Source organism: Eublepharis macularius, chromosome 8 (assembly GCF_028583425.1).
Source record: "Eublepharis macularius isolate TG4126 chromosome 8, MPM_Emac_v1.0, whole genome shotgun sequence".
In the NCBI taxonomy this organism is placed as follows: domain Eukaryota; kingdom Metazoa; phylum Chordata; class Lepidosauria; order Squamata; family Eublepharidae; genus Eublepharis; species Eublepharis macularius.
Genome location: NC_072797.1, coordinates 17,483,955 through 17,511,163, shown reverse-complemented (window position 1 = coordinate 17,511,163; position 27,209 = coordinate 17,483,955). Strand labels below are relative to the sequence as shown.

General features: G+C 43.2%; 1 long non-coding RNA gene across 1 annotated transcript in view; it reads left to right on the top strand.

Annotated features, from left to right (window-relative positions):
* LOC129335199 (uncharacterized) overlaps nt 1-21,385 on the top strand; it is a 35,758-nt gene extending 14,373 nt beyond the window's left edge. The window contains exons 2-3 of the long non-coding RNA XR_008597572.1: nt 8,530-8,667; nt 21,146-21,385. This is a non-coding gene — a long non-coding RNA (uncharacterized LOC129335199). The remainder of the gene's footprint in view (nt 1-8,529; nt 8,668-21,145) is intronic.
* The last annotated feature ends 5,824 nt before the right edge of the window (nt 21,386-27,209 follow it).

The following is a 27,209-nucleotide window of genomic DNA, read 5'->3' as shown; positions in this document are numbered from 1 at the left end:
TGCAATTCAAAGCAGCTTACCTAGGATCCCAGGAGGTCTCCCATCTAGGCACTGACCAGACACAGAGCTCCAGCAAGGTTGATTTGCAACCAACACTACCTTGGTTTTGAATTGCTCAGCCCACAGACTTAACACTCCATTTGCCTAGACTACTGCAGCCATAGGAAAGTCTCTAAAATGGCTGCCACTCCGGTTTTGCCAAAGAATAAAGGTCCTTACAAAGTTTAACTGAATGCACACAGAGCAAAATCGGTTCTTCATCAGCTCCTTGTTGGCCACGTTTAGCCACGTTGAACCACACGCTTTGTCTTAGAGTTGAGAGTGATTTAATGTATAGAAGAATCCATGCATCATTTATCAGGTTCCTTGGGTCAGTGCCGTATACATAGATTTGGTCTTTATTCTGCAGGTTTTAAGTGGACGTCACATAATGCATTTCATTCCAGAGCTGCTTTCCCAGCTGCTAGACGGGAGGAGAGAGGGCAACGTATCCATAAATCATGAAAACCAGTCCCACGGCGAATATTTGGTCAAAGATATTTTGTTGTGATCTAATGAAAAACTAAGCCCCCTTTAATAAGTGGCACAATTTTCTTCTCATAACAACCACTTACAAGTTTTTAGACTCGATAATCTTGTTTGGTGTTGGCTCCTGTAACCATTGCATGATCAAATAAGATGGCCGAATGTAAGAGTAAAAATGGTTTTCTGTCCTTTATGACTGTCTTGGAATTTTCAAAGTTCTTTGAATGCTTTACTGTGACTGCTCAATAGGAGCTCCTCCTGGGTAAGAAGGCCTGATATATAGCCTGATCTCATCCAGCCTTGGAAGCGAATCCCTGATCACTACTTGGATGGGAGACTACCAAGGAAGACTGGGGTTGCTATGCAGAGGAAAGCACTAGCAAACCATATCTGCTCTTCTCTTGCCTTGAAAACCCCGTAAGATGGAACTTCATGGGGCTGCCATGAATCAGTTGCGACTTGATGGCACTCACATACATATAGGAATACCTCTTGCAGAGGCCTTCTCATGTCTTAGACTATCCATCATGTTGTGTGTGTGTAAAGTGTAGTCAAGTCACAACTGACTTACAGCGACCCCTGCTGGGGCTTTCAAGGCAAGTGAGAAGCAGAGGCGGTTTGTGACTGCCTTCCTCTGCAGAGTCTTCCTTGGTGGTCTCCCATCCAAGTACTGACCCTGCTTAGCTTCTGAGATCTGATGAGATCGGATTAGACCATGCCACCTTCCCTCCCATCATCAGGTTACTAGCCCCATAACACAAAAGTGTTTCCTTCTTGTTCTCCCTCTTGATGTAGTGGCTCCAGTAGCACTTTAAGAGGCAGCGTGAATTTCGTCTGCACAAGAAAAGGCGAAGAGCCCTGCTGGATCAGACCAGCGGTCCATCTAATTCAGCATCCCATCTCACACAGTGGCTGACTGGTTACTCCAGAGGGCTAACCAGAGGGCACAGAGGCCAAGAACATCCTCTAATGTTGCCTCCTGGCATCGGTAATCAGAGGTTTACTGTAGCCTACATTGACAGCTATACATGAATATATATTTTCTTTCAGTTTTTAAAAATTTATTTGAAGATCCACTGCTAAATCAGCATGTTTTCCCCAAGAATAATCCAGCTTTTCTGTGAAATCCACTGGATGGCTCACTTCTTGCCAGCCCCGACGTTTGCTTTGGCTGTGCCCTGATTTTCTTCGTCCTGTTCTTATGCTCTTTCACTGTTTTCTAGAAGTCTTTTTCTTTTCATACAGGCCATGTCTGGCCAGTCTGTGCTTTGGCTCATTCTTATATATACATGAACGTATTAAGATGCTGTGGACTGAATTGGACCATTGCTTCATCTAGCTCAGCGCCACCTGCTCTGGTTGCAAATGGCTTTGCTTTATTGAGGTTGTGGATTGGGGTCGAGCACCCTGCTTTGCGTGCAGAAGGTCCCAGGTTCAATCCCTGGGTAGCAGGTGATGTGAAAAACCTCTGCTTGAGACCCAGGAGAGCAGCTGCCAGTCTGAGTGGGCAACGCTGACCTTGATGGACGAAGGGTCTGATTCAGGATAAGGCAGCTTGATATGTCAATCACTGATTGGAAGATGCAAACTGGCCCTTTTGGAACAGAGACATGTCTGAGATTCGAGAATTTGTCCGCCGCTCATCTCAATAACCCTCAGAGTACCATTCAGTTATTTGACTGCATGTATAGCCAGATTTAGCCCTCACCTGGAAAGCCCAGCTGAGCCTGATCTCATCAGATCTCAGAAGCTAAGCAGGGTCGGCAGGGGTCATTTCATAGAAAAAGAGCTGGAGGAACTCATTAGCATAACTCATTAGCGTATGCCATGCCCCTTGCCATCACCAGAAGTGTGTCATTAGCATAACTGATTTGCATATGCCGCACCCCCTGACATCACCTATCCTGGCTGTTTTGGACCCAATCTTGGCCATTCAGGGCCGAAATTGGGCTCAAAATGGCAAAAAGGGGCTGAAAAGAGCCAAAAAGGGGCCCCAAATGGTCAGGATTGGGCCGCTGCTGAGCGGGAGAGTGATCCACCACCCGTCAGAGGCCCGATCTGGGCCGTTTCAGCCCCAATTCAAGCCTAAACAGGCCCAAAATGGCTGAGAGTCAGGTGGGCGGGACCACCTGACGTGACTTCTTTGGGGAACTGACGGAACTGTGTTCCTGCGTGTTCCCCCTCAAAATGAGCCCTGAGGGTCGGCCTTGGTTAGTAATTCAATGGGAGACCGCCAACAAAAACCAGGGTTGCAGAGGCAGGCAATGGCAAACCACCTCAGTTAGCCTCTTGCCATGAAAACCCCACCAGGGGTCGCCATAAGTCAGCCCTGACTTGAGGGCTCTCCCCATCACCACCACAGCCAGATTGAGAGGCAGCATCCCTCTGAATAACAGTGGGAACAGCCAGGAAGGCTGCTGGCTCTGCTTGTGAGCTTCCCAGAGGCACCTGGCAGCCAGCACAGGAAACAGGATGTTGGACTACACGGACCTTTGGTCTGACCCAGCAGTGCTATTGTTATGTCCTGCTGAGCAAGTGGTATTGTTATACTTGAGTCATTCCCTTTGTATTAAATGGGCATTTAGACTTCTGTGCTTTCCTTTTAGGAGAACTGTTATATTTAATGCTGCCCTTATATTGTGAGTCACCGTGTAAGGTGCCTACATTTAAATTTCTAAAGTTCAAATTCTCTGCACTTTGGGCCACACTAATTCCCAATATAGCATTCATGGTTAGTAAAATAGGGCTTGTGTTATTTTTTGCAGTGCTAGATTTATAGATTCATTACCAGTTTTCCTTTTTATTGGGACAACCTATGATAACCTTACTTGGTTTAGACGCAACATTAATGTATTTTGATTACGTGGCAAAGCAGTTGAGTCACTGTTCCAATGATATAGAAATCTGTCATGGCCTGAAATCTGCATGCACCTGGAACATCTCCTCCAGGAAAAAAATAACAATAAAGCACTATTTGAAAAAGGAAAGCTATGACTCAGTCATTGCTGTTGTTTGAAATGGTAAGAGATTTCAAATGTGCATAGAGTTAATGCATGAAATTATTAGCTATCACTGTATAGACAAAATGTATTACTGGAAATAATAATTATATGGTGTCAAGAGGACATTTTATAGCTACTTTTTCATTGCTATATTTTTATTTCTCCAAATTGTGCAGCATCCGAAAGGGGTTTTCTTAAGAACATCAGCGCTAGTCCTTTTTGTATAATTCATAGGTCAACTTGCTTTGTAATGAGTTGCTTTCACTGGCTATTCTTTCCACCCTTACCTTGAGGAAGCAGGCCGATCACTTCAGTGGCCGTAAATATGTTTGACTCTTAGAAAAATTATTTCCCCACACTTTCTACCTACAGAGATCACTTTCTAGATCAATTTGTCTGCCGAGGGACCTTTGTGCACCTTCTACAGACCTCCTGATCACTAGAGAAGATTTGGGAACATGTTCTAGGGCACACACTATTCACACACACAATTCACACAAGGCAGGCCACACCACATGAGCTGAGACCATTGTGACCACACATTATAGAGTAGGGTTGCCAGGTCCCTCTGTCCTCTTACCAGGAGGTTTGGGACCTGGCACTTACCTTCTGCCAGGCTGGTTCAACTCCTCGTTCTGGCAGCAATGTGATGATGTCACTTCTGTAGTGATGTCACCACACCGTCTGCATGGTGATGTCACTTCTGTAAGTGATGTCGTCGTGCCAGCTGTGCGAGCGCTTCATATGGAGCTGATTCTGCCAGTTTGGGACGCAAATCGGCCCCAAACGAAGCGCAGAAACGCTCATGGAAGTGATGTCGCCCAGCAATGGGTGAACAAGGGGGAAAATCCCCAGGAGTCTGCTCACCACTGGCGGGCACTTGGGAACCCTATTATAGAGGAATATCAGCACAGCAGTGGTAAGCTAGACCCCTTTTTATGAAAGCTTGTCTGCCATTACTGATCTTTTCAGAGAAACCCTTTATGATATCACAAGAATTTGAAGTTTGGGTCACTGTATCTCAAAAAGTACTTTGCAGAACTGTAAAAGGTATAGAAGAGAGCAGGCAAAATGATTAAGCAATTGCAGCGCTTTGGTTAAGATTAGTGCAAAACTTAGGTTAAGAAAACAGCAAAAGAGCCTCAGCAAAACTATTTGATGGGGGCTGCAAATCTCTTAATGGATAGATTTCAAGAAGGGTTAAATCAATTCTGCAGAAATGTGGAATGCATTACAGATGAAATGAATGCAAGTTGCTACACAACTTGATTATCCCCGTATCTGTCTATATATAATAAAGAAGAACAATATGTTGTGAAAACATGCCTTGGGATTTACCAAATGCAATCACATTGCAGAAGGCAAAATAGATATTCAGAGAATCACCTGCAGCCTTGCTTGAAAAATCAGAGCTAACGTTATATTTTTCCCCTATTTAATTATCCCTTCCATAACATCACTTAGATTTAGTCTCCTATCTCTGCAAATTAGTAGCACCATTATTATTAAAACCTACTTAGGAATCTCAATCAGGGAAAACTACCACTTTGATGCTGAATACATATAGGCACATATAATTGGGAGTTTGTCTGGGGGGAAAAACAACCCCTAAAATATGATGCAAATGGACTGCATGGCTCAAAATTCAGCTCCTTCCTATATACCAAACTGCATTTCAAATGCAAGGTTTTCAGACTTCACCTTGGGCAAGTCTGTACTAAAGTGGTAACATGAGATGATGTTTGCGTGCAACCTTGGCAAAAGGAAGCATGGGGCTGAAATCACAACACTACAGTAGGGATGTGCTGTGTGTACATTGTACACCATCCTGCATCTGATGAAGAGAGCTGTGGTTCTCGAAAGCTTATGCTACAGTAAAGTTGGTTAGTCTTAAAGGTGCTACTGGACTCTTTTCCATCCTAGTAAGGGTCTCAGTTTCACTTTGGCCTTATATCATCATTCACTCATAGAACAAAGAAGTCCAAAGGACCTCTGACCAGGGTTGTCAGGTCCCCTTACCCTCCCGGTGGGAAGGGAGGGACCTGGCACTTACCTGTTTGCTGCTCCCATGATGCTCCTCACCTCTGCACAATTACATAACTTCTGGGAAGTGACATAATCACACAGGCATGAGGCCGTGTATGCGCTTTGCAGCAGGGTGATTTGGGCCCCAAACGGACCTGTTTCAGCCCTTTTAGGGCCTGAATCGGCCTTCTACAAAGCATGGGAACACTCTCAGGGCAGCATGATGATGTCACTTCCAGGGAGCGATGTCATCGCACTGCCCTGGGAGTGCACCCAGGAGGCCCGTTCCTACAACTCTCCTGCCCCGCCAGCCAGGTAAGTGGTGACAGTGGGTGGAGGGTGAAAGTGAGGATCCCCCACCCCCACTGGAGGAATGGGATCCCTACCTCTGATACATCAGCACCAGCTTCAAGCTAGTTAGCATCCTGTAGTTTGTTAGGGTGCCTCTAGCTTGTTGAATCCCCTGTGTCTTGGGGATATTTGTTAGTCAATGTAGAACTGCAGCATGGAACCATAGGTGGTGAAAAACACTCTTCAAACCAATATAGTGGAACAGATAAAGCTTACTTTTATTGCATGATTCACATTCTCTTGCACTTTTGTAGTAAGAGAGGAGACACAGAAGCCTACTCTAAGTAACACGATTCCCCGTTAGAAAAGGCCAGCTAATCTTGCTGCATGTGAGTGAAAGTATGGGTGTGCCACCTGCACAGGCTAATTCTACAGAACTTGCTTGCTTCTTGCAAGACTAGCAAGAGACAGTGGCACAGAAACAGGAAGAGATATCAGATAGATGCTCCTAGCTCAGACAAAGAGAGGCATCTCACAGTTACAGTCTGGTTTTAGCAAAAGGGGAACATAGCTCCCCCCAGTGTCCTGGCATGCTGCATCGCCTCTGTTCCAACACTGTGGTCATTAGTGGAATTTTGGACCCCATCACAAAATCTCTGCTTTCATGGAAAAGGGGACATGGCCAACCATAAAATGGCTGCCACAGGGGCCAATCACAAAATGTTCAGTGCTCTCCATTCAGGCCTGAAGCTCAGTGGGTGAACTTGGGACAGTCACTCTCTTTCAGTTTAACTACTTTACAGAACTGTTGTAAGGATGAAATGGGGAAGGGAGAGCCACGTATAGCTGAGCTTTCTGAAGAAAAGGCAGAATAAATGTGTTTACATTATAAGTGTGATGCTATATGTTGAATCAGTGGTACTCCCAAACTAGGGTTGCCGGCCTCCAGGTGGTAGCTGGAGATCTCCTGGAATTACATCTGATCTCCAGGCCACAGAGACCAGTTCCCCTGGAGAAAACGGCTGCTCTGAAGGGTGAACTCTATAGCATTATACCCCACCGAGGCCCCTCTGCTTACTAAACACCACCCTCTCCAGGCTCCACCCCCAAAATCTCCAGGAATTTCCAACCCTGGACCTGGCAACCCTATTCCAGACAGAAAGATGATATGATCCTTCCTTATCACCAGTCCCTTGCATCTTGTTTGGTTGTATATGATTTCTTTTACTGTGGAGAGTAGGGTTGCCAAGTCTATGTTGGAAAATTCTTGGAGATTTGGGGGGGGGGGTGGAGTCTGGAGAGGGTGGGGTTTGGGGAGGGGCCTCAGAATGGTATAATGCCATAGAGTCTACCCTGCAAAGCAGCCATTTTTTCCAGGGGAACTGATCTCTGTCACCTGGAGACCAGTTGTAATTCGGGGAGATCTCCAGCCACCACCTGGAGACTGGCAACCCTAGTGAAGAGAGTGCAGCCTAATTCTCTGTCCACCCTGTTTCCTACCACAATCTTGCCTGCAAGTGTGTCTTGAAAGGAGATGTTAGGTTTTCTAGTCTCTCCTCTTACTCTTTCTTGCAGGCTGTTATGGGCAGGTAGAGTCCAAGCCAACTGGAAATTAGGGTTTATCTGAATGTTTTCCCCCCTAACTGCATAGTCAGTGCAGTGGCACCTTCACCCACTATGTGTTAATACTGTCACAGAAAAACTTTTTTCTAATTTGAATGGATGGAACAAAAGTAGATGAGAGGACAAGGAAGGAAGGAAGGTGACAAAAACCGAAAGGAAGATGACAAGAACAGTAAGGAAGAAAGAAGATTGAGAATGGAGAGGAAGAAAGATGAACAGGAAGAAAAGAATGAAGATAGAAAAAGAAGGGAGGAGGGAGAGAGGGAGGGGAAATGAAAAAAACAGTATTACTCTATTTTTTATTTTTTATTATTTTTCTTTCTTACTTGTTTTAGGAAATAACCTTCCTCCTTATTAACTCACACATGTTTAACTGCAAACAAATAAGTTGCCTTTGCATATCACACACCCCGAGCCACCTCACAAAATGTGTTTGGCTGCCTGGTAAGAATAAACCTCTGGAAAATCATCATCATCTGAACTGAGAAACCTTAGTCCAGTAACAGGTTACAGGATAAGGTTAGGAAACGGAACTAGAGAGCGGGGAACTAAATACACAGTCATACACAGGAGAAGAGTAAAAACCTCATTCCTGCCCTCTACGACAGCCTTAGATCTTCAGGTGCCAATGGCAACTGCGCACCTGCTTTGGGGCTCCCCCGGAAATATTTTCCACGTTTCTGAGAAATTCAGATACACGCATTAGCTTTTTAGCTGACATAAAAACACAGCTTCAAAATACTGAAGATTTTCTTCTGAAAGAATGCATCTCCATGCCTTCCATTCTCCTCAGAAACAAGTGATATTTACAGGGACCCTTCTCTGTGTAATTACACAATTATTAAAAAACACAGTCATGAAGTAGGGGCTTTTATCAAGTCATTCAAATTAGAACTGTTTCATCTTAATCACTATCTACATGAATATGTATTGCTTGGCTGTAACCGCACCAAAAAAAAAGCTCATTAAATAATTTCTTTCTTTAAAATTTAATTACTGGGAACTTCTTCAGAGAATAATCGTTGTGGGTATAATTAGGATCTTTGTTTCTCTTTGTTTTTAGACGAAAAGGTATAAAGACTGACAGAAAAAGAGAGAGAGATTGCAATCCAGCGTTTGGAAAATGGAGCTGTCAGAAGAGGGGCAGCATATTAACAAGCCAAAACCCCGAATTACCTCACAAAATGAAGGAGTTTAACAGGTGGGCAAGCAATCCAATCCACTCAAACTACTGCATGGCTAAATTGTGCTTTTGACTGCAGACTAAAAGTTAACTGCAGATTGCAGAAGCATTCCCCATCCTTTATATCCATGCTACCTTTACCACCTTTCCCCTTTTTGGCATGCTGAGGTTGCTTGCGTTGTTCAACCATGACACTAAGATCTTTTTTTCCAGAGGCAAGCTGTACAACCAGCACTTGACATGAGCAAAGTTCCATATGAGAGCCAGTGTGGTGCAGTGGTTAGCAGCGGCAGGACTATAATCTGGCGATTTGATTCCCCACTTCTCCACTTGAAGCCAGCTGGGTGATCTTGGGTTAGTCACAGCTCTCTCAGAGCTCTCTCAGCCCCACCCACCTCACAGGGTGATTGTCTTGAGAATAAAAATAACACATTTTGTAAACTGCTCTATGTTGGCCTGAAGGGTGGTATATAAATAGAATGTTGTTGTTGTTGTTACATAAATAGGATTACGTTAACCTTCACCTGGGGAAATGAATATTCGATTATATAAAAGACCCCCTCCTCTATCTCACAAACATCTTTCAAGACACCCTTAATTTCAAAACACCTTTGCCGTGCTGTTTAAGAAACACAAGCTCCCAAGCTCCCTTGGCTTGCAGAACCAGTGCCTGCATTCTTTGGATCCAGGCCAATTTCTTTTTCAATATCTTGAATATTTTTCTTTCTTTCTTTTTTTAAAGAAAAGTTTCTAATCCTCTAGCTTGTATTCTAAACAAGGAAGTAAACTTTGGATTGTACCATCATACACAGAGGGAATCAGGACCTTTGTAATGTAAATACTAGCACATGATAAAAGCTAAGGGATTTTTTAATTTAAAAAAAATCTTGGAAGAATGGGATGAAATGGATCGTTTGTGCTACTCAATATAGCTTTTGAATCAGCAACAAGCAAAATCAACTGTGATTATACTTATGCTCAGTCAATTTTTTGCCAATCAACCAGATTATAAAATAAAGAATAAAAAGCATCTTTGGAGAAAAAAATGGAACGTAAATCTAGCAGTAGTTTGCAAATAATCTACTGGACTTGATGAAGAAAAAGCGTAGATTCCTAGAGATGGAACGTGCACAAGTATGTGTAGACAGGAACATCTCTATCATTCTAAAAAATTAACTTTTCAGGATTAAACTATGAAAAGGGGCTGATTGCTGCATTTGTAGAAGTAGGAAAGAGTAGAGTGGCTTTTCCTTTGAAAATAATCCACAGGATTTGTTTCCAAAATCCGAATCAGTATTCCCATCAGTATCTTTCAGTAAAATGGAGAACGTATCTTTTCAAGAATTCTAGAATGTTCCATACAGAAGAACATGTCAGAGAAAGAATGTTCATTGAGGCGGTAGTCCTACGAGCACTTTCCTTAGAGTAAAATTCATTGAATAAAATGGAGTTTACTTTTGAGTAGAACTGCTTAGGCTTGCTCTTTAAGACCTGTTTTTGGAGCTGATTCATTTGTTCAAAGTGCACATGGTACAATCCACAAGACTGTTTTCATCTCATAATAAACATGAGGTTTTCTTTGAAAGCAATACCATGCCACAATCTCCCAAATTCTGCTTTCTTTGTGGTATGGAAGAATCCTAACAATTTTGCGACTCCTATGAGCGTGACAGTCATTCAGGTAATGTGTAAATGTAGATATCCTTGCTTAATTCTCATTTGTTCCCTGCTGTTGTCCTCATTGCAATGCAATGAAAGCCAAGAGTAGTCTTCCGAAGTTCCCATTGGGGCAGAGGATATCCCACTCCCAGTGGGCCCTTCTTGCCACCACTCAGCCGAGCAACAGGAAAACAATGGGAGAGGAATGGGAGAGGGGATTGTCAGCATCCCACTGTGCTGATGTCACTTCCTGTACAACTGGAAGTGACATCAGTGTGTCACTGGGACACTCTAGCATTTGGCCAAAACTCTATGGTTAAAGTCTTTTTTAACCATAGAATTTTGTCCAAATGCTAGAGCATTGCTGGCAATGACTTTACATTGCTAGCAATGTCCCCCTACCACAGTGAGTCTTCTGCCAGTTAGCTAGCCTTGTCTGACAGCCCTAGACAAAATGCCAGTCAGGTCTCTGCAGAGAGGTGGAAGGAAGAGTTGAGGCAATGAAACCAGTCTTTGCTGATGCAAACAAGAGTTTGAATGGAAGCCAAATTTTGGTTTCACAAACAAACGATATTTAAAATCAATAAACTATAATTTGGAGTTATGTTTGAACTGGACCTATTGGTAATTAATAACTCAAATTCATATCATCCCTAGTCTGCTTTTACATGGAGGCATGGAAATGCATTCATGCCATAGTGGCAGCAAGTGGAATGGGAGTGGGTGGAAACAGCATCCATACACCCTGATCCTGAGCAACTGGCTGCTGTCACCCCTGCTTCATCCCACTCACCCCTTTTATTACTGTAGTATTTGTGCGCAAGACACAGATGCTACGGAGATTGTGCTAGGCCCCAGCGTGGCCTGGCAGCTCCCTCTTCCCCCTTCCTAGCTGAGCGATGCGGTGCAGCACAGTTGGGAAAAGGGGGGGGGGGAAGCCCTTAAAAATCTAAGGGAGGAAGCAAAGCTTAACTCTGCCATTTTGAAGGTGGAGCTTAGGTCTTCCCCCCTCCCTGTATTTGCTGCAGGCTGTGTCCACATGGATGCCCCCCTACATAGCCACACTGCAGCTTCTCCTTTGCGCTTGATCAGTGGAGGTTTTCTTTTGAACCGTCTCAAAGGGGAAAGCTCTGGTAGGCCCATAAGTCGTGTTCACAAATGATCCATATGGAAGCTGCTATTAAATTTGGGGAGTGCCACACTGGGGAAAAATACCCCCCCGCCCCCCGTGGAAGCAGCCACACTTAGTGGAGCGGCCCATGTTCAGAACATCACAGTAACCTTAGTTAGTTTCATTAAAGCAGGATTTCATGTGATGTTTGAACTCAGCCATAGAGTCCATTCCAAGTTGAGCATCCCACAAATGACAATGGAATTATCTTTGCCATTTTTTTCCTTCCTAAGACTTAACTCTACATAACCTTTGGAATTTCCAAAGAAAATTAGGGACTCCATGGCAAATCCTGTCTTTTATATCTGCTTTAAACTCCTCTTGCTTGCAATTTGGCAACAACATATTGCTGGGAGAAAAAAAAAACTTAAAAACAACAAAGCTCCTATCAAAGCTAGATAATCTTTCATCGCCATCAAGAATTTTCTGCTAGCAACAATAGATGTTAAATTTAGCAATGGAATAGCTAGTTAATCAACCTGCTAATACACACTTATTTCTGACACATCTAGTTGAACCAAACATTTGTCACCTTAGTAGTGTCAAGCTGTATCCAAAGATTATGTGTTATAAACAATGTCTGTTTGCATTTTATTCTGTGCTACAATATGGTCTATTCTTTGCACAGGTGCTCAGCCGAGGAGCGGTTGGAGGGGGGGGACTAATTAACAGATTGGAGAAAGTGGAAACGGCTAGATATGCTGAAATTATGGTACAATAACTCAAGTTTGCACCCAGCAAATTCTTCCCTTCACGTTCAAACAGCCAGGTATGAATATGTCTTTGCCCTGACCTGGATAGCCCAGGTAAGCCTGATCTCGTCAGATCTCAGAAGCTAAGCAGGGTCGGCCTTGGTTAGTAATTGGATGAGAGACATCCAACGAAGGCCAAGGTTGCAGAGCCAGGGAATGGCAAACCACCTCTGGCAGTCTCTTGCCATGAAAACTCCACCAAGGGTAGCCCTAAGTCAGCTATGATTTGAGGGCACTCTCCACCCACCATGAATATGTCAAGAGCATTTGACAGGAAACACCCAGGCTATTTCAGCAGGCTTTGATAGCTTTATTGTCATCAGATGGAAAGGGGGGGGCAGCTATTTCTGGATAGTTGCCAAACAGCAAACAAAGGTGTGGTCCATAACAGAAGGCTTCTATATTGGGAAAACTGGAGAAAAGAAATCAAGTAATTGGATCAAGCATGTTCATAGGATTTATCTGTATGAATATATGTGAGCATATGAAGCTGCCATATACTGAATCATCATAATATGAACCACATTTATACTGAATCAGATCAGCATTGATACTGACTATCGAGTATCATATCTTGATTGTCTTCTGAGTAGACATGGGCACGAACCAAAAAAATTTAACGAACCAGCGGTTCATGGTTCGGTGCCAACGATGATCCCAAGATCACGAACTGCAACGGACATTTCCTGTTGCCGAACTGGTTTGTGGTTCACGGTTCGTGGGGCATGGGACGGCCCCCATGGCGCTTAGAGAGCCCATATTCCCGGGGAGTCTTTTGCAGGCTCTCCTACAGCCACCACTCAAGTTTGGACAAGATTGCAAAAGGGATCTTGGAGTTATACCCTCTCCAATCCAAGGCCCACAGGAAACTCCCACAAAAATCCAAGCTCAATTATACTTTCAGTCTCTCTCCCCAAAGGCTAGCAAGTGGCAAGAAAGAGCTCTGTCCCACTCCACTGCTCGTTGTAAGTGAATCCCAGCCTGGGAGCCCACGGCTATTTATAAACACAGGTCCCACTGAGCAATGCAGGAGGTCTGTGTTTGGCTGTCAGAGCTGCCTATCAGGGTTTGTAGGGATGAGATTGGAGTGCCCATGGCTAAAGAACACCCCCTTCCCCCTCCCTCCCCTGGGTGTCTTCTCCCAACTTGTAACCACTTTGCAGCTCTGTGGTTGGAAGGAAGACCTGCCAATCAAGGTAAGATGGGCTTCCATTCAGGTTTCCAGGGCGACAGAAGGAGCGCAGACAGAGTTCAGGCATTCCCCCGGCTCCATTGCCAGGGGAATTGATTGCTGGCGCCTGACTGTCTGGCTTCCCGAACCGCGCCAAACGCACCGAACCAGGCATCTCTCGAACGCTGGTTCGTTGGCCGTGGACAATCACGAACCACCAGATTGCGCAATCGCCAATTTTGTGGGTTTTTGAAGTTCGTAATGTGGTTCGTGCCCATCTCTACTCCTGAGCATTGCCTACTCAGGCTGGCCGCTGCTCTCCAGGGTCTAAGGCAGAGGTCTGTCATATCACCTACTGCCTGGCCCCCTTAACTGGAGATTTGAACCTGGGAACTCCTGCATGCCAAGTACATGCTCTGCCCCTGCCTAAGACTCATACTGATGTGTCTTTCCAGAACCACAACCTGCAGCATTGGTTTGGGGGCAGCATCAACATTTTGACATGCACTCTTCTAGTCTTCTCCCCATTGCAATGGACCCCAAAATATTCTGAGATGACAGAATCATTAGAGTTAGGCTGTAAGAATGATTTTCAATCAAAATTAATGCACAGAATATCAGCACAAATTACTCAGAGCAGAACTCTGAAGATCATTAATATTTCTAATGAAAACAATACTTCATTATTGGTGGATATAATTCCGTATTCATCGTTTTTCTGTGAGTTATGGAATAATAAGCTTAACTCATAGCCAGGCACCGATACAATGCTGCACATTAAACCGTTCCCCTTGAGGTATGCCTGCTGCCTGTGTTGCTCTCTTGTAGGTGTCTGGCCAAATCTTCTCTGTTCATCCAGGCTTTTAGTCAAAGAGCTGATCTTTTAACACCAGTTTAGTGTGTTTTAATCTGAAAATGGTTATTGTAAGTTCTTCAGCCGGTCTATGATTTTATCATCTATGTTTTTATGCAGTGGCTGGGTTTTTAATGCTGGATTTTAATGAATAACTTTTAATGTTTTGTTTTTATTGTTGTATTATTATTATTTTGTAAGCCACCCAAGGAAAGTTCCCTGGAGAGGCGATATAAAATCTTTCTAAATAAATGAATAAAATAAATGTTGATTAAGAGATTGGACTAGGATGTAAGTTCACGCTTTCCTTCTCCCTCCACCACTCTTCTGAATATGATCCAGGATACACAGTTTTGATCCTGGTGCACCAATTCTGCCCCTAGCCTATTCTAACCATGTTTAGTATTGAACCGGGTTTTGAAGTTGACTTGCAAACCTCAGTTAACATCAACCAGTGCTGACGACGGTGCAGATGTAATCCTACACTACAGTTAATGCCAATAAGGGGCACGTTACTAAGGGAAAGAGACGTGAGCAGAGACAAAGGACAAACAAATATGTCTGTAGCCTGTTTTTCCTGCTCCTTTAACCCTGGTTAGCAGATCTTCAAAATTACATTTGCAGTGGGCCAGTTGGTCAAGTCATGCTTCTTTCATGGTATCCTTTGTACCTATTTTTGAAAAAAAACCTAGAGTATTGGGAGAGTTGGGAACTCCTCCCCAAAGTTCCTCTTCTTTTAAAAAAATCTGGAGATGAATCATAGGCAATTAACAGGAGCAATTCTAATTAACTGACATAATTAAAAAACTAATAATGTTTAACATTATTGTTTTATGCAACGGCATTAAGCCTTAACAGCCTAGCAACACATCAATGCTTCATTTGCAGAGCCACCAAGTACATTATTTATTCTTGGTTTCTTTGGTAACCAAATTGACAAAAAAAAGAACAGCAATAAGGGATCCTAAATTGTTGCACCATATAGCTTCATCACTTATGCCATTGGCAGTAAATGTAATGTCTGTATAATTTCCTTTTAATTATCAGCTAATGAAATTTGCATGCATCAGGGTAAAACTGAAGGATGCTCATTCAACTCCCAGTCACCTGTCCAGACTCTACTTGTGCGGGACATCATGTCGGGCACTTTCTGTGTCTTTGTTTAATGTAAATGTCACACTGAGAAAGATAGCACTGAAGTTTCTTTGATTAGTAAGGTGCAAATGAATATTGATTATTGTCTCTACTTCTCCAGAATTGTTCCTCTTCTTCATTTTTTTCTCTCCCCAAAATTTCTAAATGGGCTTCTTGCAGAGACTTGGCTACTGGGTGTTCTTTTTTTTTGGCATTAAGCTCTAAGGATTTTAAATGGAATTAATTTTGTAAACTTTAATTGCAGAATAATCTCTGCCGTTCCCTTATCTCTTGATTTATTACAGGCATTTATTTCTAGTTTGAAAAATTCTCATCAGTTTCCCAGGGAATTAATTTAGATTTCCAAAAAAGAAAAAAAGAAAGTGGGGGGAGAAGGGATAGAAAGGAAGGAAAGGAAATTGCTTCTAGATTCAAATTAAGAGGCTAATTACAATAATTATCTCATGAAATGATAGAGAAACTTTGTGCATATGAGTTTAATCATTTTGGGGAGGGGAAAGGGGGTCTGTGTTTCATGTTCAACTTAATTTCAGAAGAGTACAAAACTTCAGTCCAACTTATCTTTAAAAATGAATTTGGAGGTCAAAGATGGTGCACACAAGCGTCAACCTTTTGGATCTTATTTTACAAAGTACTCCCCCCCCACACACACTTAGGTTCATTTACAGTTCACTCCTGCTTATAAACTTATTATTCTATTACTTTCATTTCTCATAGTGAATGTTCAGCATTTGATGCCTGAAGATATCTGAAGAAGTGAGCTGTAACTCTCAAAAGCTCATACCCTACCACAAATTTTGTTAGTCTTAGAGGTGCTACTGGACTCTTGCTCTTTTCTACTGCTACAGACAGACTAACATGACTACGCATCTTGATCTTTCTCCCTGATGAGGCTCAAAGAAGCTTAAAACAATAGAAAATATGCCATTTAAATAAAAGCAAGAAAAACAACTGGCTATGTCTTGGGCTGATCCAGTGGGCCAGTTTGTCCAAGCCGCAAGTCATGGGCTAAGAGGACAGGGCTGCAAGCCCCTTATATGTTCCTTTTCATTTTGCACGTTTATGCAGCCTGACCTAGATAGCCCAGGTGAGCCTGATCTCATCAGATCGCAGAAGCTAAACAGGGTCAGCCTTGGTTAGTAGCTGGATGGGAGACCTCCAATGAAGATCAGGGCTACAGAGACAGGCAATGGCAACCCACCTCTGTTAGTCTCTTGCCATGAAAACCCCACCAAGGGTTGCCATAAGTCAGCTATGACTTGAGGACACTCTTCACTCCATACCTTTATGCACTATTTCCATGTGATGTCAACACTGAGCAAATATCAGACATTCACTGTAATGTATTACATAAAACCTCTCAGAAGTTGAGGTGGTCCTTTTGAAGACGTGCAATGACAGGGAAAGGGCAAGAGCTGGGGCCAATAATGCTATTTGTTTGTAAATGCTTCTAGCTCTCTCAGCCCCACCTACCTCACAGGGTGTTTTGTTGTGGGGATAATAATAGCATACTTTGTAAACTGCTCTGAGTGGGTGTTAAGACATCCTGAAGGGTGGTATATAAATCAAAAGTTGTTGTTCTTATTATGTTCAAGGACTTTTGGAGACATCATCACAGTAATCCTTACAACAATTCTGTAAGTCAGTTCACTATTATAAGTACATACGCAATAAGCAATGGACTAGATAATGGCCGATTTATTATTTATTACTGTAACTTAAATCCATATGTAGTCTATGGTCTCAGAATGGCTTAGAGCAGCCCTCCTAATGCATTCTGGGCTTCAAAGGGTTATTAATAAATAATTATTAATAATAAATATTAATAATTTACAAATATTTAAATATAGCATAAATCTAGGGATCGAAAGCCTTGATATAGCGGTGGTGGGGAGATGATTTGGTAGCCCTTCCTAGGGAGAGGATAGATCATCATTCCCACATTCTCGAGTGTCCCTCCTCTCCAAAAGGAGTACAAAATGGTTGAGGGCTGAGGGCAGGGACAAAAAGGCATGTGTGTGACATTGCCAATGTCACAGCGTCACCCTAACCTAGAAGTGACAAAGGGTCGCTCTAGGAATCGCTGGAAACTCTATGGGCAGTGACATTGCTGGTTTTTATTTTATTTTCTCCCACTGCTGCTTGGAGTGGTGGAGGGCAATGGGGCTTGCCTGCAGAGGTCTCCTGCCATTGCAGGAGGCCTGGCAAGCCTAACTCTCAATGGAATAAAAGATACTGCAGAACAGATGGGCTGGGTGGGGGCCAGCATCCAGGGAGGGACTACTCCTGTTACAACGTAATCATGAAAGAGAGGCACAACTGCCCAGGGGTAAGGAAACTATATACACAATTATTATCAATTCAATATATATGTCATGTATGCACACACCCATGCCATTTATGTATTCTCTGATCTAATGTATTGATCTCATGCATGCTCATATCGTGGTACTTTGTAATGTAGTAACATAGTCATGCCTAAACCCGAACGTGCCTTGCTAATGCTGATTTCACAGAACAAGTAACTAACCTGTTATCTCTGAAAATATGCTTCACTGACCTTGCAGCTGCAACCAGAAATGTAACCGTTTCACAGGGGAGAGAGAGACTTTGATTTCTTTAGAAAAGAGTCCAGTAGCACCTTTAAGACTAACCAACTTTACTGTAGCATAAGCTTTCAAGAATCACAGTTCTCTTCGTCAGATGCATGGAGGGTATGAAGAAACTGGCCAGATATATATAGGTGGAGAGGGGAGGGGGGAGTAGATGCAATCAGTAGCTTCTGATAATGGGATCAGTTGGCTTCTGATAATGAAATCTGTTACTTCTGATAATAAGATAACCATTCATAGTCTCTATTCAATCCAAGTCTAACTGAGTCAAATTTACATATGAATTCCAATTCAGCAGCTTCCCATTGGATTCTGTTTTAGAAAGGTTTCTGTTAAACTACAGTGACCTTTAAGTCCTTGATGGAATTTCCTGGTAGACTGAAGTTCTCCCACTGGTTTCTGGATGTTGCCATTCTTAATGTCAGATTTGTGTCCATTTATTCTTTTGCACAGAGGTTGGCTGGTTTGTCCAATGTACAGAGCAGATGGACATTGTTGTAATATTCTTCCTTTTTTAAGCTATTGTGTTTTCACATAACTTCTTAGGTTTTCGCGCCTAAATGCAAACTGCTCCAAGGGAGGGGGGAATAGTACTCCCTATATCAATAGTGCCTTTGCCTGAATAATCATTCCTGCCAACTTTCCCATCTATGGATGTACCCATGAACTGAATGGATCCCTAAATAAAAATCTTTCAACCAATGCATGGGATTGCTTGCTGTGAGGGGCTTGGGGATCTATCTGCCATGGGTTGTCATCCCTAGAACTGACAATATATTCACTCTTATGGTGCAAAAGTGAAGTGCAAGTGCAAAAGATATATATATATATATATATATATATATATATATATATATATATATATATATATATATATATATATATATATATATATATATATATATATATATATATATATATATATATATATATATATATATATATATATATATATATATATATATATATATATATTCCAATCTAATACCAAAGCAGTCACATAGTCCTATATCCTCTATACATCAGCGATACATTCCATTACAATCTCCATTGCTGTAAACAATAATTAATTAATTAATTAATTAATTAATTAATTAATTAATTAATTAATTAATTAATTAATTAATTAATTAATTAATTAATTAATTAATTAATTAATTAATTAATTAATTAATTAATATATCCAACCAGTCCTGAAAAACTTTTCTTCTCAGGTGATGGCTGGAGATCTCCCAGAAATACAACTGATCTCCAGTCTACAGAGATCAGTTCCCCTGGATAAAATGGCTGCTTTGGCAGGTGGACTCCGTGGCATAATGCCCTGTGGAAACCTCGCCCGTCCCTAAACCCTGCCCTTTCCGGGCTCCAGCCCCGAAATCTCCAGGGATTTCCCAAGCTAGAGCTGGCAAGTGGCACCCCTAGCTGGGTGGGACCCCTCTATTTCAGTGACAGTCTGGCCCTAGGGGCAGTGGGGATACTGGATCACTGCCCCACTCATCCAGTATACCAGCCCCGCCTCTCATGCCTTTCACATATTTCCATATTGACTAACTTGGCACGTGTAGACCTCGTACATGCAGCTGAAATTTCTCTTCACTCTTCAAAAGTAATTCCACGTACAGCATTATATTGAACCAATTGTTACACTAGTTACTTTTTACTTTTAATCTAATAATCTGTACTAAGAGTCCAGTTCCTGATAAATGTGTACATGTGGACCAGGCCCGACATTATTAGATGGTGATACCAACAATTGGTCTGGGACCTTCAGCGTTCCCCAGAGTGAATGCTACCAGTGTACTCTGGTTCCTCCCACATGAAGTGATGCAGGAACTGTCCCTGCGCCATCTGGTACTCACAGTGTGATTCTCAGTGCATTTGTTTGTCTCCCCAGTGGCATATTTTGTTGTGTCTTTCTCACCATTGCAAAGAAATATAGCTATTCCTGTGGCATTTGAGAGGAAAGCAAAGGGGCATGCTGAGTGGCCGTATGGCAGAAAGGCGGCCTAGATTTTTAAAATGTTTTTTTTTAAAGACATAAATCTATACATAAATCCATAAAGATTTACATGACATGAAGTTAAATAACATAATATTTGCATGCTCTGCTTTGTCTGTTGATATTAAAGAGACAGCTAGAGGGGCCATTTCCACACTACTCACCGTCATCCGGAACGCTGCGGAACATCGCAAAAAACCCACGGAAGATAGTGTCTTCTTGCACGAGTTTTGTGCGACATCACGCAAAACTCATGCGAAAAGACTCTATCTTCTGCGGGTTTTTTGCGACATTCCGCAGCGTTCCGGATGAAGGTGAGTAGTGTGGAAATGGCCCAGGACTAGTTTAAAATCTGGAAATCTCCAGTTTACCAAGCCCCTGCTGATGGTGAGTAGACATGGGCATGAACTGGGGGGGGGGAATGAACCACGTGATTTGTGGTTCATCGCTGTTCCACGAACCATGAACCTCCATAAACTTTTCCCAGCTCACGAATCAGTTCGTGGTTCGTGGATCATGGAATTCAAACGCCTGGCACTGGCTTCTGAAGCCGGTGCAGGGTGTTTGAAACTGACAGCCCCCTTCTCCTGTCACCCCAAAGCAGCAGGAGAAGTCTGTCAGTTTCAAAACATCCCCTACAGGCTTCATCTGATTGGGTGAAGCCAGCACGGAGCATTTGAAACAGACAGCCCCCTTCACCTGCCACTTATGGGCGGCAGGAGAATGGGGCTGTCACTTTCACATGCCCCGTGCTGGCTTCAGCCAATTCACCCCGATATCCAACAATAATTCACCAAGAATACATATTAGAAATTTATCAAAGTGTATTCCAGAATAAACAATGCAATTACTCCAGTCCTTTCATATCAAAAATTACAAATATATAGCAAAGGCAATACAATCTTGTACAAGAGTATACTGCAATACTGTAACTTCATGCAAGTAGACCACCAATTTATTCATTCAGCAATACAACGTCTTTCTTTCACAGAAAAAGGAGTGGTGACTAGGACCCCCTTCTGGTTGCTTCCTCAATGCTGTCGCTTTAAATCAAAGTATGTGCTCCGTAGGTTGCGAGGGAGGAGCGGTCCAAAAAAACAAAACTTTCCTTCGTTTTCTTACAGGTGTCTCTATGTATTTCCAATTGGACCTCCATCTCCAAAATTGAGGCGCCACTGACGGTCCTAACTGCGGCCAGCTAAATAGCAGCTTTCGTCAGGACTTCCTCAGGGACCCGTGGCTTACTAGATGGAAGTAATCAAAAGCATCTAACAGCTGACGTTCACAATAAAGTTTTTTATACAATAAAGCTTTTCAACAAGAAGTTTTTTGTTATTACATAATCCATCAATGTAATAAACGTGTGAAAGTGACAGTAAATAAAAATAATGAAAACATCTCTCGCATCAGACTCTCTCTCTCTCACAAATAAAGCATATATGTACAATGTTCATGCCTCTAGACTACAAAACCCCTAATGCAGTGGGAGTGCTAACCAGTATGCAAATGAAAACATTTTCAAAGCCTTTTACTGCAGGGAGAAAGTGTCATTTTAGAAGGAATCCGATGCAGATGGAATCTCTCAGAAGGAAAATCCAGGGCAAGTTCCATGATGCTCCTAGCAATACCTACCAGTAACCACACTGGTCTTTTCTTTCATCCTTGATCACTGCTCAGCGCATCTGTTTGCTAGGCATTCGTGCTTCCTATAGCAGTTTCTTGTGTGTCCTTTGGGAGGCAGCCATTTCTCACACTTTGAGAACTGTGGTTTTAAAGAAGGGACTGCCTGTGGCATGATATACACAGTGGAACACCAATAGACTTGCCAGTCAAGTTCTGGCAACCAGCAGGAAGCTCAGTGTGGGCAGGGAAATTCAAATTGCTTTTGTTCTGACAGTATGATGTCACTTCTGGCACAACCCCTGAATTGCCATCATCACATCAGGGCGACGCTCTAGGATTCCATTAGAACTCTTATGATTTTGAAGTAACACTGATTTTCCCACCGTTTCCCCCCTCTTGCTCTACCAAGTAGTGGTGAGAAATCGAGGGCTGCTAGCAGGAGGTCTTTTACCATAGCAGGAGATCTGGTGACCTTAGGCCCCACCTATGAACCCTTAGTTATCATTCCCGTTGCTGCTTACAGCTCAGTTTGTATGGCTGTGATAGATCCAAACATCTCCCAAGGAGCCTTCCTCCCATTTAAGAGGTTGTTGGAAGTGGAAGAACTACTTAAATTGGAGGAAGTCTCCTTTGGCTGGAAGAAGGCTTCAAGTATTGCTCGGTGAGATAGTAGAATAAGGTTAGAATCCACCCCAATATCAGATCTACTTAAGCACCCCAGTCTAAATGAGGGAAATCTTAAAACAGCGGGAGACTCCTCTAGTCCTGTTGAGGCACCAGCTCCCATTAGAGAGGCAGTGTACTATGTGCTATCTGTCGCTTTAGGTATGATCCTACAGGGGAGTTTTATATTGTTGTTTAATTTGTCAGTCTTATAATTAGTTGTATTTTATTTCAACATCTCTTCAACTTTCTATCGGATTTCTGCTGGTTTTAAATCTTTGCGAATTTGCATTTATAGACCCTTTTATGTTGTTTATTGAAATGTCCTTGAAACTGACTGTAGTAACTCACACTGTGTAATCCGACGAGTCTCGGTGAGAAAGGCAGACTATAAATAACATATACAAACAAACAAATAAAATATAGGGTGTTGATGTTGATACCCAACATTTGTACTGAAAAGTAAAAGGGCTTTTGTGGAGTTCCTGTATATACATATTCCCTGCCCCTCTTTCTATTTTGAGCCAGTTTTGTGGCTGTCTCCTATGTTACCAATGCATATGCTGGATATATTGCAAAGGGAGGCAATATCTTGAAAGTGGTGCCGTGCAAAGTGTACCAAGAGCATCAACTCAAATGAACATGATGCTACTGAAGAGTGAAATTACATGTTTGTCAAGCTTTGTTTGTTTGTTTAAGCTCTTTTAGGCCACTTGGACAGACCCAAAGCAGCCTTCATTTGCTTGGACAGGCAAGAGAGTGCTAAACATGCGCTGATGGAACATGCGCTGCGTCATTCATTTCAAAGCAAGAAGCAAACCCATGTTTGCACTCCTCTACTTGCATAGATATGCTCCTCCCTCTGAACTGAGTAGGACACGCAGGAGTGCAAGAGCTCTGGGAGGGTTTAGATAGGGGACACTTCCTGCTCTTGTGATGTGAAGTTAACCTTTACAATGAAATTTCAAATGGGAACAATGCAAATATTCTGCCACTGAGCCCAATTTGGGGGTAGGGCTGAGAGAAAGGAAGGGAGGATTAGGAGCCAGCAGAGGGTGGGGAGGTGTCTTTTATTCTTTCTGGGATGGCCGAGGCCTCCAGTCCATGTGTTGATGCCAGGCACATCAGCACCTGGTGAGTGAAGCAGTTGCTAGGGCCTGTGGATTCGGGGGGGGGGGGCGCAACTCCCTACTCAACCATGATGCCTGCACTCCCTCTGTTAGCAGTCAGACCCACCCCTCACACTGCAATAGGCCACTTTATGGATATGGACTATCATAAACCCCTTCCTCTTATGCCATAAGCACATGGCACTGCTTAGCAAGGCGGAACGGTTGCCAGCCTGGTGGGAGCTGGAAAATTACCAGAATGTGAGTCGTAAGGGGTGGGGGAATAATAGTAATAGTAATAGTAATAGTAATAGTAATAGTAATAGTAATAGTAATAGTAATAGTAATAGACAACTTAATGCCCACTCAAAGTGGTTTACAATGTGTATTATTATCCTCACAACAGTCACCCTGTGAGGTGTGTAAGGCTGAGAGAGCTCAGAGAGAGCTGAGGCTAACCCAGCTGGCTTCAAGCAGAGGAGTAGGGAATCAAACCTGGCTTTCCAGATTAGAGTCCGCCTGCTCTTGACCACTACACCAAACTGGCTCTAGCCGATACCCCTTCGCCCCAGAGAGTGACACATACCTAGAACAAAGAGGTTTCCCAAGAATTCCTGGCTAACCTTGGCCATCCCTTTCCTCGACGCTGCTTTCCTAATCTGAGCTATTCAGCGAACCTGATGGCTCTCCCCTTCCAACAATTTTTGGGTCATCAAGGCCCATTCACACCTTTTGTCCATCTCACGTTGAGCCATCAAGCCTCTCCTAACTTATTGTCCCAACCTCCGGACAAGCTATCAAGCCTTTGTCTCTAAGGTAAAGACATCGGTTTTGCCTTGGGACATGTTTTACCCTATAATTAGACTCCCCCAGCCATGTGTGGTGAATGTGTGTTCAGGATCCAAACACCACCCTCAAGTTCACAACCTAGCTTTCTCTTCTCGCCGTGAAATGCTGACCATCTTCACTGCTACTTTCACAGACCTGCCCCCTCTCCAGAACTGGTAAATATCACCCCTTCCCAACTACTCTGTCCCATTTCCTCCCTGTTTTCCAGTTAGCTCTGTATGTGCGCTGTGCGTGTTTTGTGTTCGCTTGATTGCCTTTCAGTCCTCTTTAATAAAGAAACCTGTCCTGTTGTACATCCACCTGGTCATCTGAGAGTTCTCTAAGGGAATAATCCTGGTATATATGGGTGGAGAAATCCCAGTTACCCCCTCTCGCTGCATCTCCTTTAATGCTAATTCCCCCAATTTACAAGGAGACCCTCCCACTAGGGTAACACCACTGTCTGCTTGTGCGTGCTTTGTTTCCTCTGCGCCCAGCTGCATATGATGCCTAGCACTGCTGGTGAAGGACATGTGGGTGGTGCACAAAGTCCTGGTGAACCATGGCAGTGGCACTCACAGCTGTACCCACCACCACCCAGCACCATCGGGGAAAGGGAGTGCAGGCAGCATGGGCAACGGTGACTGCCAGTGGTGGGAGAGCTTGCGAGTAGGTAAAGGAAAGATGCACAGGCAGGTGGGGGCATATGGGTGGGAGGGCAAGAAGGGGAGCCTAGTAGTGGGTGTATGGGGAGGGGGTCCCCTGACAATCTCTGCCTAGGCCCCTCCAAAACCTGGAATCAGCTTTGCCCCAGTTTCTTGCTGCCACTATTACTCTAAAGGGCATAAGGACTTTGTCTAGTCCAGCTAAAGCACATCCACACAACCCTACCATTGGTATATGGTCATGACCTATTACAATATTATTGTATTAAAATAAAATAATACGGCTGATTTTTTTTAAAATGGCCATTGGCCAATCGTCCTGTGTTCCAGACCTAGGACTGGTCTGGAACTATAGTTTCTTAATTTTTCTGATTAACTATTTCTCCATCACCATGGCAGTTTGGCTTCATATGGAAACCATTCATCCAGTCTGAGTTTCACTTTTGTAAACAAAATAAAAACAGTAATAATCCAAACCATAAAATAATCATTGCGTGATGTATTGTCGAAGGCTTTCACGGCCGGAGAACGATGGTTGTTGTGGGTTTTCCGGGCTGTATTGCCGTGGTCTTGGTATTGTAGTTCCTGACGTTTCGCCAGCAGCTGTGGCTGGCATCTTCAGAGGTGTAGCACCAAAAGACAGAGATCTCTCAGTGTCACAGTGTGGAGAAGATGTTGGCAGGTAACCTCCTCAGGATTCAGTGACGCCTCCCTCCATTAGCATTCCACACCCTGGGAAACTCCTACAGGATGACTCAGCCCAAACCCACTTTCCTGAGTAGATATAAATGACCTGCCAACATCTTTTCCACTCTGTGACACTGAGAGATCTCTGTCTTTTGGTGCTACACCTCTGAAGATGCCAGCCACAGCTGCTGGCGAAACGTCAGGAACTACAATGCCAAGACCACGGCAATACAGCCCGGAAAACCCACAACAACCAATCATTGCGTGATCGTTTGCAATAACAGTTAGGAAACGTGAGATGATTTTAGGAACTGCTGATTCTTGGTCAGTTTGCTTGACCTTTGGGCATTTAAACAATTCAGAAATGCAACTGTTGGCCTTCTCAAACTAACTGTTTCTGTCCCGTGCAATGATGTAAATAAATATAATTTGCTATTGTGTTGTGGTTTAATCCTGCTCTGCATTTCATAGAAACGAACACTAGATGGCAGTACATTGTCACATTATTGGCTGAGAAAAAAATGGTTTCAGTTGTTAAGTTTCTGATAAACCAGGCAGTTACTTACTAGGGTTTGTTCAATGCCCACTGGTGCTAGGCATATAGAATCACCCTAGATAGTTTGGAAACTAACCAGTAATCTCCAGCAAAGCCTTTGACCTTGGCATTTAATTTTCAGAATCAAACAGAACACAATTCTTGAAGGCATTTTTCAAGGATTTGACGATTTCCCTTACTCTGTCATTTTAATGTTCTGGAATTCCACTATGCATTAAAATCTGGTCTTCCTGAATTGTACTCCAAGTAGGAGAGTTTCTGAAATTAATTCCAGAATTGAAAGGCACAATTTACACCATCTTCCATTTCCATGTTTATTTACCGATTGCTTCCCTTACGACACAGTAACAGTTCATAAAAAGCAAGAAAAAGACAATACAGTAAAATCAACTCATTTGTCATCCCCTTATTGTTAATGTTCCTGACCTGGACAACCCAGGAGAGCCCGATCGTGTCAGATCTCAGAAGCTAAGCAGGGTCAGCCTTGGTTAGTAACTGGATGGGAGACCTCCAACAAAGACCAGGGTTACAGAGGCAGGCAATGGCAAACCACCTCTGTTGGTCTCTTGCCTGGAAAACCCCACCAGGGATCGCCATAAGCCAAGTATGACTTGAGGTCAGGATTTCATTTCCATTGTTAATGCGCATGTGTGTACTGATAAGAAAAGCTGTCAGGATACTATCATACATATGATTCTGCTGAGGTCTTTTTTGTACCATGTTTTACCGATGCATGCATTATTCACTCCTGTGCACTGGTAAAACATTGCCCAACATTCTTTTAAAAACTTAAGCACCATTCGCTATCCTTGAATGGGGCGGGGATCTTTCTGCTCCACCCTCCCTCTTTCACACCTCTCTGTTGGCAGGAGCCAGGCCAGGAGTCTCATTGATTCTTGCCAATGGGGCAGGTGTAGGGGCAGATATTCGAGCCTGCTGCACCACTCCGAGGCATGTCCTTGCCATAGTGGATATGCCCGTTGCCCACCCTTCTGCAGGGCGATGTGAGCTTAGTAGCTGAGTAGACGTTTGGGAGAGAGCTCAAAGCGGCAGAGAG